This window comes from Trachemys scripta, chromosome 7, assembly GCF_013100865.1.
Source record: "Trachemys scripta elegans isolate TJP31775 chromosome 7, CAS_Tse_1.0, whole genome shotgun sequence".
NCBI lineage: Eukaryota > Metazoa > Chordata > Testudines > Emydidae > Trachemys > Trachemys scripta.
Genome location: NC_048304.1, coordinates 22,640,311 through 22,658,138, shown reverse-complemented (window position 1 = coordinate 22,658,138; position 17,828 = coordinate 22,640,311). Strand labels below are relative to the sequence as shown.

Here is a 17,828-nt window from a genome sequence, read left to right as displayed (position 1 = left end):
ATGCATATCATGTATGACAGTGGTTTTCAACTGTTTTTCATTTGTGGGCCCATAACAATTTCAAATGGAGGTGCGGACCCCATTGGAAATCTTAGATATAGTCTGCAGAACCCCGGGGGATGAAAACCATTGATGTCTGGTAAGGTGAGCTGAGTTCAACCCAGGTGTAACTGCACTGACATCGGCCAGCTTACACCAGGGATGAATTTGGCCCTCACATACTTTAGCTTAGTTAAGTTTCTGTTCTCCCACCCCACCTGTAGAAACAAAACCCTTCCCCTTAGAAAAGTGACCTGTTTGGACGTCTTTAGCACTCAGGTCACCACCTTTTTTAAGAAGCAAAGGACAAAATAAAGGTGCCTAGTTGGTTGTTACCCGACTAATAACAACAAACTCTGCCATTGTAAAAATGAGGAATCTGTTTGTAAACGAAGCCCCTTAGATTTTTCTCCCAGATTTGGGAGACCCTGGCCATGCCAAGTTAGCTACACTGAGTGGCTTACATTGAGGTCCTGCTTTCTTAGTTTTAGCAAGGGAGACCCCGCCCTTTGCGGGCCTTCTTATGTCCCTTCCAGTGGGGGAATCAAAAGGAAAATAAATGTTCGAACACACCGGAGAATAACTTCTTCCTGGAGCTAACTCAGAGGGGAAAAGGTCAGCAGTACCTTCTTACTTCAGAACTGTCTGCATAGTGGTTTTCTAGGAGCCCTTCTGGACGGGTAGCTGAATCAGGCTCACTCTGTCACATACCCTGGGAGTTTGTGGCATTCCCTGTAGGGCTGTGGGCGGCCCCCTGTGGCTTCAGGTGTCGCTCCACCCATTGCCTGCTCAGGAAGATCTCTCCCCCTAGATCAGTGGTTCCCAAACTTTAACAACCTGTGAACCCCTTTCACTAAAATGTCAAGTCTCATGAACCCCCTCCTAAAAATGAATATTTCCAGGAATTTTCTCCTTTACCTGAGTATAAATGATAAAAGCAGTGATCTTGGAAATATAAAATTTGTTTTTATGACACACTTATTACACACTATTATTTATTATTATTTATAATTACAGTATTTTTATTACATTATGAAAATGGCAACACTCTTCCAAGTTTGGGACCCACTGTACAGGAAAGGTAATAAGGCACCTTTATACTAGGATAACTGCATCCACATTAGGACTTGTACTAATATAACTACATCAGTAAAAAAGTCACACACTCCCAACGGACATAGTTATAATGGTACAAAAACTGCTCTAGTGCAGGCCTTATTCTGCGACCACCCAGTCACTTAACACCTGATCCTGCACTCCCTTACTGGCGCAGGGCGTCCCCGTGAAATCAATGGAACTGTTGTTATTATTGTAAGAAGTTGCTGGTAGTGCTCACAAAAACAACATTTATTTTACAAGGACCTTTCTACACTGAGTAGTCCCATACGACACGAATACTCCCACTGAAACCAAAGAGACTCCTTACTTAATGTAAGTCTGGGGAGCCAGGCTCTTCGTTCTTCAAGCAGGGACTTGTCTTCATACATGTTTGTACAACACCTAGCATAGTGATTGGGGTCTCTGGACACTACCATAAAAAAAGATGATGAAGGCACAAAGCCTCAGAAGCTGAAAAGACAAAACAGTCAGTCAACATACAAATAACATGGTCAAAACAGTGATCAGCTGTGTCTTAATACAGTGTTTGATATTGTATATTCTGGGGTTCATTTTTTGCAAGGACCTTACATGATCAATGGTTTGCAGGAGTGGGCCCTTAATCTCGCCACACCTTAGTTTCCTCATCTATAAAATAGGTGTAATAAGCCTTAGTGGTATTGTAAGGTTAAATTAATTATTTGTAACGTGAGCTGATGTCCTTGATGGAAGGTTCTGGAGAAGAAGGGAAAAATATTACTCAGCATTCCCTGAAGGTGTCTTGTTCTTGATGTCCTGTGATTCAAGGTGTGTACTCTACGTTTCAACTAGGGGCCTGTCTACATTTGCAGCAGTGCTGCTGTAGCACTTAGTGAAGATGCTATCTATGTCAATGGGAGAGCTTCTCCTGTCAGCGTAGTTAATCCACCTCCCCAGGAGGTGGTAGCTATTTTGACAGGAGAAGCCCTCCCATCGAGCTGTCTACACCAGAAGTTACGTCGGTATAACTGCGTCGCTCAGGGGTGTGGAAATTCCTAGCCCTGAGCAACGTAGTTATACCGACATAAGTTGGTAGTGTAGACCAAGCCTAGGAATAAGTTGCCCGATAGTGATCAGATAAAGGAAGAAGAGCAAGAAGGTCAACAGAATTTTAAGGACACTCATAAGGAGTAAATCAATACAGTAATTATGTATTCTATTATTGTGTATAGATTGTACCAGCCAGCTAGATAAAGAGAAGGTGCAGTAAACAAACAACACCGTTTACAAGGAAGAAAGATTAGTATTCTCTTTTCAGGAAACTCACTGACCTGAGCTGAACAAGAGGCTATTGTGTATTATCTCCTTCTTTCCTGTTCAGGCTTGAGACTAGGTGGGTGGAAAAGACTGTCCTATCTGAGAATAGAAAGAAGATTTAATTTGCGGTGTCTGTCAGCTCTCTGCAGCTATACAGATGGGCCTTTTTTAAACGTTTTTACCTTTGTTATTCAATGCCAATTCAGTGAGGTTTCAAACTCACCTGTCAAACTCCGCAGATCTGTGGTGGCTTAATTTGCTGGGCTGAAGGAGTGAGAAGTGATGAGGAAGCAGTAAGTAATTAAGCTCCTCTAGAGATAACATCTAGCTGACTTAGTGGTGAAACTCTTTTTTGTTAATCTGACACGAAAGCTATTTTACAATATTTGGAATATTAAAAAACTGTATTATGAACTTCATTTATAATCTCATTTTATTAAAGGGATATTCAGTAGGTCAACATTTAAACCATCATTCAGGCTGACTATAAGGGATTTTAGCAAGGGACACCATAAACTTAAAAATACCTTCTATTGTAAACAAGTACATTTCCCTTTCTACATTACTAACACCACCATCGGTTATCAAAACAGAAAGACTTATAAAAATACATTTTGCCATTCGCTGTGGCCCAGTGGACAAGGCATTGGACAGGAACTCAGGTGACCTAGAGTGAAATCCTGGTGCCATTGAAGCCAATAGCAACACTCCCATTGACTTTAGTGGGGCCAGGATTTCACCTCTAGATTTTATTTCCATCTGTGCCACTGCTCTACTGTGTGACCATGGGCAAGGCATTTCACTTCTTGTGCTTCAGTTTATCCAGCTGTAAAATGGGAATAACATACTTTCCTCTTTTGTAAAGCACTGTGAGCTCTGTGGATGAAAAGCACCATATGGGAGCTAGCTGTTATTATTTATGCTAGTTGTTTACTGGTTGCATGCTCCCAGATAGGGCAATGGAAATCAATGAAGAGTTTCACTTTTGTTTATCTCCAGTTTTATTTTCAGGTTCTTGCAGCAGTGGTTAGGGAATGTTTATTTGTTTAAAAACTGCAGTTTCTGCTTTTACTGCTACCCACCTTTTGGAGTTTGCATCAGGAAGGAGAGTCATGTCACACAGAGTAGTGATGTCATACAAAATAGCATCACATTGTAATGCAACATTAAGACTGCATAACATTTTGCCAGCCCCAAATCATTTTCAGACTGAGAAAAGTGTCCTGCTTGCCAGACATGCATTGGACAATTCTACAACATTGGAGACAGATGGCAATCCTCTGGCCCTTCCAAACCTGGCGTGAGGCAGACTCCCCAGTGCTATCCCATATACTAACGATGACATCTTGGTATGTTGGCAGTCCTAAAGGAACGCTCCTTCCTTTCACCACAGCACAGAAGCTGGAGCAGAGTCCAGCAGCCGTTGAGTTAACAATCATAGTATTTTGATTGATTGCTTCTGACATTGTTATAGTTTTTAAAATGTGCAAAGATGGGCGGTATATCTCAGTTTCTAATGAAAGAATGCACATAAGACACAGCATTCCCTCAGCAGAATAACAGCTTGCCATTTCAATAAGTGTTGTTATTTCTGCTTTGCTGTAGCTGTGCATGTATGTTTTGGTTCAGTGATTGCCAGATACTGTAAATGAGTATTGATTTCCCTTTCTATTTAAAGCCATACTGCAGTAAATGCATCCAACGTGCCTTTAGCTTTGCTTGCATGTGCCCTAAGTAATTGCAACTCAGGGATTGTCTGCACTGGGCTGTTTCCCCATCATTGCTATCACTAGCTTTAGTTCTACCAGTGGAGCTCTAATGTGGACAGTGCACCATTCAGCTGCTGGTGTTCTAAGCACTGTAGCTAACCCTGTAGAAAGCCGATCTACCAGATCAGAGCTTAAAATGCCAATGGCAACTGGCTCCTTCTTTACTTAGTGTTGCCACCATTGTGACCACAGGTAAAGCTGACGTGGTGTTAGCAATGGTGGAAATGTTTAAGGGAACAAGTCTACAGTAGCTAGTCTTAGCTAGGTAGATAGCTGGGACCAAGGAATAATGCCGAGCTAGACTGACGTTGCAGTAGGCAAAAGTATGTAAAGTTTTGTTAACTGTAAATCAGCTGTAGATGGACTGTAATGTCTAATGTGCCAGTAACACAAGCTTTTGTATACCCAAAGCATGGAAAATGACTCAACCCAGGGGTCGGCAACGTTCGGCTCGCGGCTTGCCAGAGTAAGCACCCTGGCGGGCCGGGCCAGTTTTATTTACCTGCTGACACGGCAGGTTCGGCTGATCGCGGCCCCCACTGGCCGCGGTTCGCCGTCCCAGGCCAATGCAGGTGGCAAGAAGCTGTGGCCAGCACATTGCTCCCCCGCGCCGCTTCTCGCCGCCCCCATTGGCCTGGGACGGCGAACCGCGGCCAGTGGGGGCCACGATCGGCCGAACCTGCCGCGTCAGCAGGTAAATAAACTGGCCCGGCCCGCCAGGGTGCTTATCCTGGCGAGCCGCTTGCTGAACGTTGCCGACCCCAACTCAACCCATAAAGCACATGTTTCAGTAATCACTGGCTTAACAGGATTATAAAATGTCACATTTAACTATTTACACTCAGCAGTCTCCTCCTACCTCTGGTTTGTGACAGACATGGAGTATTCAGTTAATTGGAACATACCCAGACCTTTGGCACATGCTTTGCTGATGACATTACTAATTTCCCAATAGATCGGTTCCTAATATTGTTTTTGACACAGCGTGTAAAATACCCTTTCGCTGAAAAGATTCTTTTCGTAGATGACCAGGGCTGACATGCAGTTCTGGAATATGCTGAGAGAGAATTACTCATTTGAAATTACTGTGCTTAATCTCTAGGTATTTTAAAAATACATAACTGCCTTGCGCTTAAGAAATAAATCAGTCCTTCAAGTTCGGTCTCCAAAGCATATGGGATTCCACGACCTTTCCCTATTGCCTCTTTGAAATCAGTCCAGGAGAAATTGGATACATGGGGATTTGTATTACCCTGGAAATCTATAGTTTATAAAAAGTAAATTATCCACCTTGCTTGAAGATAACAGATGAAGATTTGTGTAGCCAGAGAGGACTGCAGACTAAGTTGGATTGGAAGGATAAATGGGAGGATGGATAACTGAGCCTATGCAGGAAATAATCAAGAGTTCTTTTTGCACATTGTGATAGAAGTTGCCTAGTTACAAACCGTACTGTTTGGTGCAAGTATTATAGTGCATTACATTTATATGTTCTACTTCAAACTGTTGCCACTGGGTGGGAATTGTGCGATCCTGCTTTATAAAAAAAAATAGATACAGACACTTTTGAAGTTCACAGGGGACAAAAACGTGAAATTCTTACTTGCTCAGAACTCAATAGGACAGCTTGCCTGAGTAAGAACTGAATAAATGACCACAGCACGTCCAGGGCCGGATTTCCAATTAGGCACAGTAGGCACGTGCCTAGGGGCACCGGGGTTCTGGGGCGCCTTAGCTCTCTAAAACTGTATGCAAGACGAAGGTCAGTTGTAGGCAGGGGGGGCACTGAAGATGCTGTGCCTAGGGACGTGTAAGGCGTAAATCCAGCCCTGAGCACGTCCCCTGGACACACTCAACTACTGTGACAACAGGCTGCCTAGCCCTCTTGCCTACTCTCGCTCCACACGTGCATTTCAAGCGCTTTGGCGTGTTAGGACAAACCACTCCAGACAGCTAGACTCTCCTGTGATAGCTCGTCAGTATGGCTTCACCAAAGGGTCAGTGGATGCCATTCACTAGCTGAGATAAATGACAAGCAACTGAGTTCGTGCACTTTGAACCCCAGGTGTGTGCAAAAAAAAAGTAAGAACCTGTTGATTTTGTAAAATGGTGTTTTTTCAGTGGGCTATAGCTCAGGATCTCCTTGCTTGGATGTCCAAAGTTTGGACCACTAGCCCTACACAGGTTCCCCGTGAGGCACAGAACATTTCAAGACAATACGATTGCATTTTAGAGCACTTAGAAAAGTTAACCTTTAAACAGAAACCACTGCTCAACCTTAACTGTAATGGACCGAGCGATAGCACTTCAGAATAATTAACCAAGCATTTACAAATTACCAAGTGCTACCATTGGAATGCCTTACTGAGGGATGTGGTGGATTCTCCAGTGTTTGAAGTCTTTAAATTAAGACTGTATGTAGGATGACCAGAGAGCAAGTGTGAAAAATCGGGACAGGGGGTGGGAGGTAATAGGAGCCTATATAAGAAAAAGACCCAAAAATCGGGACTGTCCTTATAAAATCGGGACATCTGGTCACCCTAACTGTCAGGGCCGGCTCTAGGTTTTTTGCTGCCCCAAGCAAAAAAAAATGTTTGGCTGCCCCACCCCACCCCCCCGCAGTCCCCTGCTGCCCCAGCCCTGGGCTCTCCCCCTGAACCTGCATCCTCCTGCTGTTCCAGCCCTGGGTCACTGGTAACTCGCTCCCAGGGCAGGTCATTCAGCAGGAATTTTAGATGTGCACAGAACACAGACAGGATTGGTTCCCATATGGTTACAGAACTGCAGTAAAGTGGAACAATTTTCAGCTTGTGTGATTGGAGAATATCTGGATGCATATTATAAGACTGTCCTACACAAATGAGGAAAAGTTGAGGTGCCTTTATTATTCTTTTGTTCCACTCTTTCTTTCTATGGGGAATTTGCCAACGCAATATCACTGTCTTCCTTTTAAACAAATAAAACAAAACAAAACAAAAAAAAGGCAATGGCTGTTGAAAATAGCAATTCCAGTCCTAATAACCACTGGGAAGCATTTCTTGCTCAATTTTATCCTTCTTTTTCTACAGCAAGTTACAGTGGATCAGTATATTTGATTTGGGAGAAATGAAGTAACAGCTGCCTGAATTGAGCTTGAGCACTCCTGAATTTTGAGGTGTTCAAATCTGGAAGGCAGGTGCTAGACTCCCTTCCTGAATACTAGCTAATCTGGAAAAGAAAAGTCAATTTCTGCTTCCATGGCTCAGAAGTGGAAATCCTCCTAAATGCCTGGTACTGTATCTAAAGCTGCCCAGGTTCAGAGCCTCCCCTCCCTTACTTTTCATTTTAAATTCTAGTGGGATCCACGTACCTCCCTTGCTAGGCTTCAGATAGAGAGGGGCACTGACCATTTAGTCCACTCAATTCCTTCTTTGGGGGCTGCAAGGTGAGGTCACACCAGTATCCCTAATCCAGTCTGGGAAAGTCTTCTGAAGGGGATATCTGGGGCAAAGCCTTCTACTCCTTGGGCACACTTGTTTCCCATTCACAGTGCCACCCCTTTCGACTCACGGCAAGCTGCAGCATGGCTCAGCTACCTCACTCCCTACCCCTCCCTTTCCTGTTGATAGCTGCCAAGGGATTGCTGGGAAATGTAGTTCTTTCCCTGCTCCAGGGCTGGCTCTATAGGCAGGGAGCTAGGTAAGGAACTACAGCTCCCAGGCTCCCCTGTTGGTTCTCAGCTCCCATGCTGGATCCCCAGCTGCTCCCTGGCTCTGCTTCTGCAGGGTTGTGAGAGGGAAGGAAGTGAGTTAAAAAAAAAAAAAAGGATGGCCCGAATGCTGCCCCCTGCAAATGTGCCGCCCCAAGCACCTGCTTGTTTTGCTGGTGCCTAGAGCCAGCCCTGCTAACCGTATGTCTTTCTAAAACATATGCTTTAGCTCAACCAGAAGTTCTGGGCTTGATGCAGGAATCGCTTGGTATAATTATATGGCCTGTTTTATAGGGGAGGTCAAACTGGATGATCAAAATGGTCCCTTCTCGCCTTGAATATACAGTAGGACTGGATACAATCCTGCATTGACTGGAGTTGGGAGTGGACAAGAGGAGCCTGTCTCTTAATTAACCTCGCTTGGTTCCTGTCTGAGCAGCTATAGTGTCTAACTCCCTCACTCATAGCTGTGTTGGCTTTGCAGAGCTATGGGTTAAAAGGAGTAAAAACTTATTTAGTAAGAAGAGTCAGTAGAAATGGCTCTGAATACGCCCTGCCAGCAGATTGGCTGAGTAAAAAAAGGTCATTTTTACAGTCACTTCTCAGAACAGAACAACACTTTTAAACAGCAAAGCTTTTTGTCTGGTTATTAAATCAACAGGTTTCAATATTGAATTTGATTGGCAAAAAAAACAAAATAGCCTTAAATATTAGTGATTTATTGGCATACAGCTTCTGGCCCTTTAAATGTAGCTTTCTCATGCCCTGAAAACTCAGCCTCTTTCATTGCACTATTCTTACTACTTCCTGGGCATCTACTCAGCTGGCACTCATTGCATTTTGATTTTAAGAATGAACCACTAATAAAGCTGACCCGCTGAACTGCAAGTTCTGTCCTTTCACAAACCCTTCAAGGCTGGGTACAAACCTCTTAGAAGAAGGAGGCGGAGGGGTTGGGTCAGTAACCTTCTGGCAACTATAGCTTTTACCCATTGCATGTGACTGCTGTTAGCTAGCTCTCACATTAGTCCTTTTCCATGGCATTGTGGCCATGCAGCTACCTTTCATCCATAACAACTTCATTTTAAGTGAAAATGAATGTGGCATAAATGTGATAGAAAGTTGCTTGTCATATTGCCTGTCAATGGAACTTACGTGCCTCAACCCCTTAGGCATTTTTGAAAGTTTCCCCCTACATCTTAGTACTAGTGACAGGTCTCTGAGGAAGTTCAGATCCAGAGCTGGATTTTGCAGGTTGAGCCTATCTTTTACACTTGGTACATATGTAACAAGGTCAGCAGCCACCTCTCACAAGCACCCCCTCTGGTTGGATGTGTCTGCTTTCTTTCAGTTCTGGTCCTTTTGGTGGTTCTCAGGTGGTTTTTTCAGCAACTGGGCCCTTTGGCTGAGTCACACACTCTGCATAAGAACCAGAACAGACCCCTTCGGGGTCATACAGTCCACCAGGGCCTATCTCAGCACCCCTCTGGTGATGTCTCTCTAGACCTCCCTGTGCTCAGTCTTTCAGTAGTCCCAGATCTGGCATGGGGCCATATCCCCAGGGCTTCCTCTCTGGAGACACTATCATCCTGTGGCCCTTCCTGGGCTCAGTCCCTACTTAGTCCCAGCAGCCAGTGAGGAGCTCCTTCGTTGTTCCCCCAGTCCCTGCTAGCAACTGTCTTAGCTCAGTCCTAGCAGCCAGCCAGCATCTCTCTCACTCCCTCAGTCCCTGCCAGCAGACTGTCTTTGGTCCTGTTGCTCTTCCAGCCAGGCACATAGTTCTTTCTTTTCCACCTTCAAGCAGCAACTAACTGTTGTGCTCTTCTGCAGCTCCTTATATATAGCCCTCCTGGCCCCCAATTGGCCATTCTAATAGCCCGTCTGATTGGTTGCTTCCCTCCCAACCACTCTAGGCTGCTCGGAGAACCTCTCCCACTGTTCCTTTTTGGGATGGGTGTGGCAGAACCCTGAGGCCTCCCTCAGGGGACCTTTAGGCCTAGTCCAGCCCATCACAAGATATCTATAGCCTCTTCCATCTGAGGCTCTCAGAGTGCTTTACAGATGTCAATGCATTAATCCTTATAGCACTCCTAGGAGATAGGCAAGTACGCGATCCCTATTTTACAGACTGGGAGAGGGAGGCTGAGGCACAATTTGTGCCGCACAAAGAGGTGAATTGACCTGCCCAGGGTCACACAACAAGTCTGTAGCAGAGCAAAGAGTAAAACCCAGTACAAAACTGAATCCAGTCTGGTTCATAAATAACCAGATCCTGATGGGGAGGGATGGGTTAGTAGTACTGGTACAAAAAGTTTATATTAATGCACTTCTCAATTGTGTATGACCTGAGCCTGCATTTGTGTATTTAGATTTAGGATCCCTGATTCTTCTTTTAGTTATTCCAATGAAAAACTAAGGACTAACCCCATTGCAATCAGTGGAATTACAACAGCATAAAACTGGTGTGAGAGGCGTCTCAAGCACAAAGTCTTTTAAAATTCTGTCGATGCTGTCTGCGTTTCCAAAGAGCCCATCAGTCTGCCAGGTTTGGGGCAGTGGACCTTGGAGTCTGTTCTGCTGCGGCAGATCCCACCACTTTGGTGGGGAAATGGTGGAAGGGAGAGTTGGGGAAGACTTTGTGACAGGATCCTTGTGACCCCTTCTTCTGGGTTTACCCTGGAATGGGATGGGAAGGGAAGATTAGGCCTAGGAATTTTACTTTACAACGCCACATAATTCACTTCAGACTTAAGCCCAATGTCTCCTAAAAGATAGTATCCTTTAAACAAAACATCTGTTATTAAAATGTTACATTGCAGAGATCTGCATGGAATCACTCTACTCATTCAGTTGCAGTGTCCAGAGAATCCTTCCACCGTTTGTTTCAGCTCTTTGCATTTTTTAGCTGATCAGTTGTGAGCACAGTGATGTTTTGCATTTTCAAAAGGCCCGATAAATCATACATTCCAAGCTGTTTCTCTGCATTGTTTCATGCTGGCTCTAGATGGATTCCGGTGGAGCCTTTTGTATGGAAATCTATCTGTACTGTGCAATTCTGTCTCAGCTCCATTGATTTATAACAACACCACTTTCTGGTATCGCTGAATAACCTACTGACGTTATTCTACTCTGGCGGTCGTGTCTGCTGTAAAAATCTCATCCCAACACTGTGTAGATGAAGGAATTGTTGCAATCCTGGGATCCAATATGATATTAGATCTGCAAACCCTTACTCGTGTGTAGTCCTATGAAAGTCAGAGAAACTGCTCATGTATGTTGAACGTTACACGTGTAGAATTGGGCCTGAAATTTCTATCATGCCAGGGGACTGATCTTGCAGGGTTCCATGTGCCCTCAAAGTCCAATAAATCAAGTGACGCTTCGGGCAGGGAGAGTGTAGCTGCAGCCCTTCGATGGTGGAGTTTGTAGGTTTTTCACATATTCACAAAAATGGCTCTGGGGCATCGTGAGAGGGATTCTGGCCCCAAAACATTTCTTTGGCGAAGCATAGCAGCCAGAGGCGTCTCCCCCTGCCCCACCCCACATAAGAGCTGTGTGGGGATTCCATAGGTGGCCCTATGTTGGCACTCCATAAACTCCAGTATGGAGGACAGGAGGGTGGGAGGCTGTAGCATCCACTCCTGTGGCCCTTCTGGCTTGCACCACAAGCCAGGGGCAGCAGCAGAGAGCAGCCCCTTCAGACTGCCTAAATTATGCCAAAGGCCATTTCGAGCCCCAGAATCAGAAGGACAAAAAGGTTTAAAGCTACCTTTGTCCCTTCTTCCCCCTGGGCTGTGGCTTGCATGCTGCCCTTCCTATAGGTGCAGTACAGACTTGAACTACATTTGCCTGACCCAGGCCTGTGCAAAATGCATTTGGAGATGCCTATGAATAAGTAAGCTATTGCCTGTTAACATAAAATCAAATGTTACTTACTCCGATGTAAATCTGGTGTGATTTCATTGGAGCCAGTGAATGACTCCAGAAGTGTACAGATATGAGAGCAGAATTTGGCCCACAGATTAGAATAAAGATTTCAGGGGATAACACTGCAGTATTTCACCAGTTTTGTTTACGATCCATATTCCTAAAATTCCTGTGTCTAGAACTACAGGATCATATATGTCAAGACGACACCATGTCAGGGTCAACATTATTTCTGCCCTGTCTGCAGCTGCATGAGGCTATTCAGACACCGCACCACATATGATAAATATATATACACAAACGCTGTCTTAAACAAACGTTTAAGCTTCCACAGCCAAGCACTCAAAAGTTAGGAAATTCCAGAATTGGAAATGCTTGTGCAATCTTAATTCAGCCCCCTATGCATATGCATTATGATACAGTCTTTAAAGACATGATCACATGCCATTTTTGCACAGGCTTCTGTACACAAAATGGATGGCGCTCACTTAACAAGCAGCTATTTAATATTTTGTTTTATCCTCATTGTTCACTGTATGGCCCCAGGTCTTATTTACTGCGCCCTATTGAAACCCTGCTCCGAACACAGAATTATTAATTTCCTCGTGGGCTTTTCAATGGCACTCATCACTATAGTACCTGAGTGCTTCACAAACATTAATTAATTTATTTGCACAACATCCCTGCAAAGTGAGGGGGTGGTGTTATCCACATTTTACATAAGGGGGTTGGGGAGAGAGGGAGGGCTCAGGCACAGAGAGAGTTTGGACAAAAGTATCCACTGATAGTGTGTGCCCAATCTTAGATGCCTAAGATCTGATTTTTTTCAGAGTACTTAGGATGTAGTACTTTATATGTTCAAAGCACAGTTCTCATTGAATTCAGCTGCAGCTGTGAGTGCTCAGCACTCTTGCAAATCAGACCGCAAGGTATAAAGTAAGGCACTCATAAAATGAGGAACACACAATTAGTGATCACCTGGAAAGCTGGGTTTAAGTGACTTGGCCAGCATCACATAGAAAATCTGTAGCAGAGGCAGGGATACACTCTAGTTCTCCAGGACAGCATTCATCTGCCTTAGCCATGGGACCATCCTTTGTCTTCCTGCATTCCCCTGCCGCATTCACTACACACCTTCCAACCGGTGCCTCATATGATCAGACCTCCAGGTAAAGTTCTTCTGGGAAGTTCCCACTGACTCCTTAGACAACTTTGAGAAGTAGTGGATGCTGTCAGGGGTTTTCTTCTTGGTGTCCCCTTCTGGATCCTTGATATTCAAGATTTGACCTCACTCCTATTCCTGTTTTTCCATCTGTTGCCCCACATACTCAACTGCGGCCTGGGCCTAACTCTTCCTCCCCATTAGTTGAGGGGGTAGGTCTTTAGTCTTGAACAGGCCTAGACCCACCTGTCCCAGTCTTGCAAATAAGACATACCTTCCAACCTCTTCAAGAAATGAAGCAGGGGTCCTACAGACAACAGCTTCCTTCACTACACAATCCTAATTTATCCCAGAACAGGTCCATCCCGTTCACTGAATGAGGCAAGGGTCCTTTGGTAAAAACACTATGCGATCATGGAATTAACGACTGTATCACAATGGCTTATGCACCAGGACACTAAATTAAGGCTACCCAGACAACCTTAGTTCTGGCATTTCCTAACTCTTGGGTGTTTGATTTTGCAGCCTTAATAATGTTCTTTTAGCATAGCTTTTTTGTGTAATTTCGTAGGTTTGTAAAAAAGCAAACTGAAGAAATTCCATCATGTGGCATCATATTGACATCCACCAGGTTCATTAGCCGGGTTGGAACCTTTAGATCCACCACACAAACCTCTGCCACTTGAGCTACTGATAGTGGTAGGTTGTTATTCTCTGTGTGGATTCCCTTAGAGGGGGAATGGGACACTTTGCCAGTGGACTTCACCGATATTTGCTGATAGCAGAAGAATGATGAGACTCAGGAATCTTGGGTTCCATTCCTGGCTCTGGGGGGGAGTGTTCGCTAGGAGGAACTGACTCTTCTGCTCATTCCTCCCCCAGATATTACTCCTTCTGCCCTCTACCCTCCAACCTGTCCCTATCTTCTCTTCCCCACCGTTGGCTTCTCATCCCAGTCCCATTCTCCTAACCTAACCAGTCCTAGGCTCCACTCCTCAAGCTTCTCATACCAGTCCCATTCGTGACAAGTAAAAGGCAAATCCTGGACACAAAGGCCACCTCCTGGTCCAATTTCAAAAGCTTTCTCCAAAGGATAGGTGTTCAGAATTTTTTAACATGGGCAAATCAATGTATTTTTCATTAGCCTTGTTCTTGGAAATAAGTTTCAAAACAATAATTCAGCCTGCAGTTGACAGCCAGCATGGAAAATTTCAGCTGAAAACAGGGTCTTATAATGGGAAGTGTTAAGCAACCTTAATAATAGGCAATGCAACCAGCCTCATCTATAGTAGGGCATGGAATGTGTCTTACCATATGTCTGTAAATTAACATGCAAATTTATGGTGCTATAAGTGATTTTAATAACATAATAGTAGAAAATATAGAAAAATCTAATAGTCTGTTTAAATAAGTTAACTCTTTGCACACTGCAGATATACATATGTATCCAACTAACTATTCACTTCTTGGGTAGTCTAGAAAATGCCATTACTATAAGGTTTAATATACATGAGTTTTAACTGTTCTTTCCACTTCTAAGAGTCAGGCTGATGTCAACTATGAAAGGGTTAATAAATCAGCTAAAGCAGTAAAATTAAATCTAGTACTTCCTTTCAGTAATTTCCCAGCATACCAGATAACTCTCTGGTTTCTGTTAGTTGATTTTGTATCTCATTAGGGGATTTAATTTCAAAGTTTTCAAACTGCAAATGTCAGTTAAACTGTTTTAAAGTAATTTTGGTTATAATGAAAATGTATCTGATATATAGATATATATATAAAAGACAGACTTGTCTAGCATGGATTAACATGCCATAAGCTCAAGTCAGATGGGCTCTGATTCAGGAAAGCATTTATGCGTATGCTGCAGACCATCATTATTCAGGACAGCATTTAACTATGTGCTTAACTTTAATCATGTGCTTAATAAGTCCTACTAACTTGAATGGGGCTTAGGCAGGTTGCTAAAGCATGTAGTTAAGTACTGCCCTGAGTAGGAATACTTTCCTGAATTGGGGTCTTGGCTTGTGTTTTTTCTGATAGTATAAACAGGGGGTGAAATTTTTCTTCAGATCACTGGTCTAGGTTCAGGGCTTGGAGACATTTTCTGGTCCTAAAAGAATGCGTGCCGGTCCCACTAAAATGCCTTTAGCCCTGTCTGGTCACAAGATAACAGATCTTACAGTCACATCATTCTGTTTACAGTCTTGCTTCCTCCCCCTCCCCTCACCCCATCTAGTTCATACTTGTAGTGGTCTCTATCGTGATAAATAAAATAATACAAGACAGTAAATCTCATGGCCCAACTGGACTTGAATCCCAATTTTCTAATGGTATGAAACATTTATTTCTAGCCTTGGTAGAGGGTAGGGATCACAAGACACCAGCCCTTAAAACAGTGCCAGTCTCTCAGTATAGCAGTGTTTTCTTGGCACTGATCCAGGACTGAATACATTCCCTGCAAACTGCTCTCCTCTGGCACAGGGATCATAGTGTCCTAGACTTGAGACCAGCATAATTTAAATTGCTGGCTAAGAGTAAGAAATAACATTTTACAGGACGTGTAATTATAATGGTAAGTCTACAAGTGTTCAAAGCGTTGAGAGCTGAGACCTCCTTTTGCTGTAATGGCTACAAAAATATGCCAAATAAACATTAATTTATACATTTTAAAAAATTCTTGACCAAACATGCACCAGCTTTCTCTGAGTAATGGCACAATCTTACCACTACCATCCATAATGACCCTGATTCATCAAGGTACTTAAGCACATGTGTAGTCTCATTGATTTCATTGGGACTACATCCATGTTTACAGTTTGGCATCAGTTTAGGTATCTTGCTGAACTGAGTCCAAAATGATGTTTAATCACAAAGTTTAGCAACTACAGATCCCCCATCCAGAGTCATTTGAAGCATCCAAAGCGCCACAAACATTCCTCTGGCTGAGCTCATGGAGCCCATGAAATTAACATGGTTCAGGCATAACTGAGTCTTCAGAAAAGCATTTCAAGCTGTGAGCACTGGCTTCTACCCGAGCCATGTCACTTCCAAATGGTCTTGTGGGCAGAATGACAATTGGAGATGAAGGTACATGCTAAGACCAATTTCCTAGGAGGCCAACCCTGCAGTTGTTGCTTGCCAGGTCCATAGACACTGCAGTCCTACAAAGTGCTAAAGCTTGCAGTTAACTTTAAATGACACAAAAAAAGGAACATTAAGATAAAAACTGAAAACCGTTTCCTATTTGCTGTATTGTGTTTCTTCCTTTTCACAAGCATTATGATAGGAGGGAGTCCATGGTGATTCCAGAGCCCGGACTCCAGCCCGCATCTGAACATCTACACCACAGTTTTATAGTCCCAAAACCACAACCCCCCCGAGCCTGAGTCAGCTGACACAGGCTAGCCACGGGTGTTTATACCCTCAGATGCATTTGAGAATTTTATCCATGATGCTTTGCAGGCAAATAAAAGACAAGGTCCCTGCCACCTGACATTTAAGGATCCAATTTTGGAACTCCTATATCCTAGTTCCATTGCGGTCATTTGGGACTAAGAATTACTTGTGAGTAAAGGCTGCAGGATCAGGCCCTATAGCCTTAATTTTGTGAAGCATTGAACTCCCTCTATTTCCACGTATTTCAGTAAGGTGCTCAGCACCTTAGCTGATCTGGTTCTAAGTCAGTGAGGCTGCATGGGTATGAATGAGAGCAAAATTTAGCCTCCAGTGTAATTGCAAGATAAAGTAGCAATTAATGTCTTCCTACAAGGCTCTCACTTTACCAGCTTGCTCACTTCACGAGGGATTTCATACCATGAAGGTCACCTGGTATGTTATTTTAAATGACTTGTCATTTGAGAAACTACATGTTGTGCCTGGAGACCATGGTGAGGGACACCTTGGAAATGCCTGATATAGACAGGCAAAAAATTCTCCTTTTTATTCCTTTACTTTGGTTTGGTGTTCGATTTGTAGACAAGCAAAGCAAGCAGGATCTGAAGCATATGCATTAGTCATCTTGAGTTTGCTTCAGAATTCTCCCCCACCCTACACCCCTTGTTCTGAAGGCTTAAGATCTCTTAGCCTTTTCTAAGGGAAATGTTAACTCAAGGCATTACTACTGTATGACAGGTCATTTTGGAACCCCTAGTGTGGCCTATCAAATGCTCTCCAACGCCATGGGCTAGGGATGCTACATTTCCTGGACTTGTCATTACTGATTAGCGTTAATGAAATGTCAGGGTAACCTTATATAGCTGTTAGAGAATCTACTCTTTGCTTTGTGAAGCCTGTCTAGTTCAAATGGATGGTCTGTCAAGTTGCCTAGCATTAGCAATTATTTTGCAATCAGTGTTAATCAAAGAGATGGGGCAGTAATTACTACAGCATCTAGCATCTTCTCTAAGTTTAAATATAACTAAGATCAAAGCAGTTTCTTTGTGTGATTACATCTTTTACAGATGTATCAAAAACCCTTGTAAAAATAGAGTTGAAGAGTTCACTAAATGTAAATTGTTGTTACCATTTATTATTAGTTCATCTTGGGATTTTTTATATATACTGAAAAACTAGAAGTATCAGTCTCTGGTATGGTTACAAGTGTTCTGACAACAGATTGCACCTTTAAATGAACAACTCAGATTTGTGACACTAAAATTTAATAGGGGTGAAAAAAGACCTATCAATCAGAGCAAACTTCTAGAGTTTCACTCGGCCATAATTATTTTTACAACAAAATCAACATTCTTCGTAAATGTTGTCCAGTAAAGACACAGGAAAATTTCTCTGAACTCAAACCATTAATTTCATTATTTGATGATATTCCTCTGAACGGGTAAGAAATTTT

At 43.4% G+C, this 17,828-nt stretch overlaps 1 protein-coding gene across 3 annotated transcripts in view; it reads left to right on the top strand.

Moving 5' to 3' along the window:
• Positions 1-17,828, top strand: part of MGLL (monoglyceride lipase) — an 89,500-nt gene that overhangs the window by 10,267 nt on the left and 61,405 nt on the right. The window lies entirely within an intron of this gene.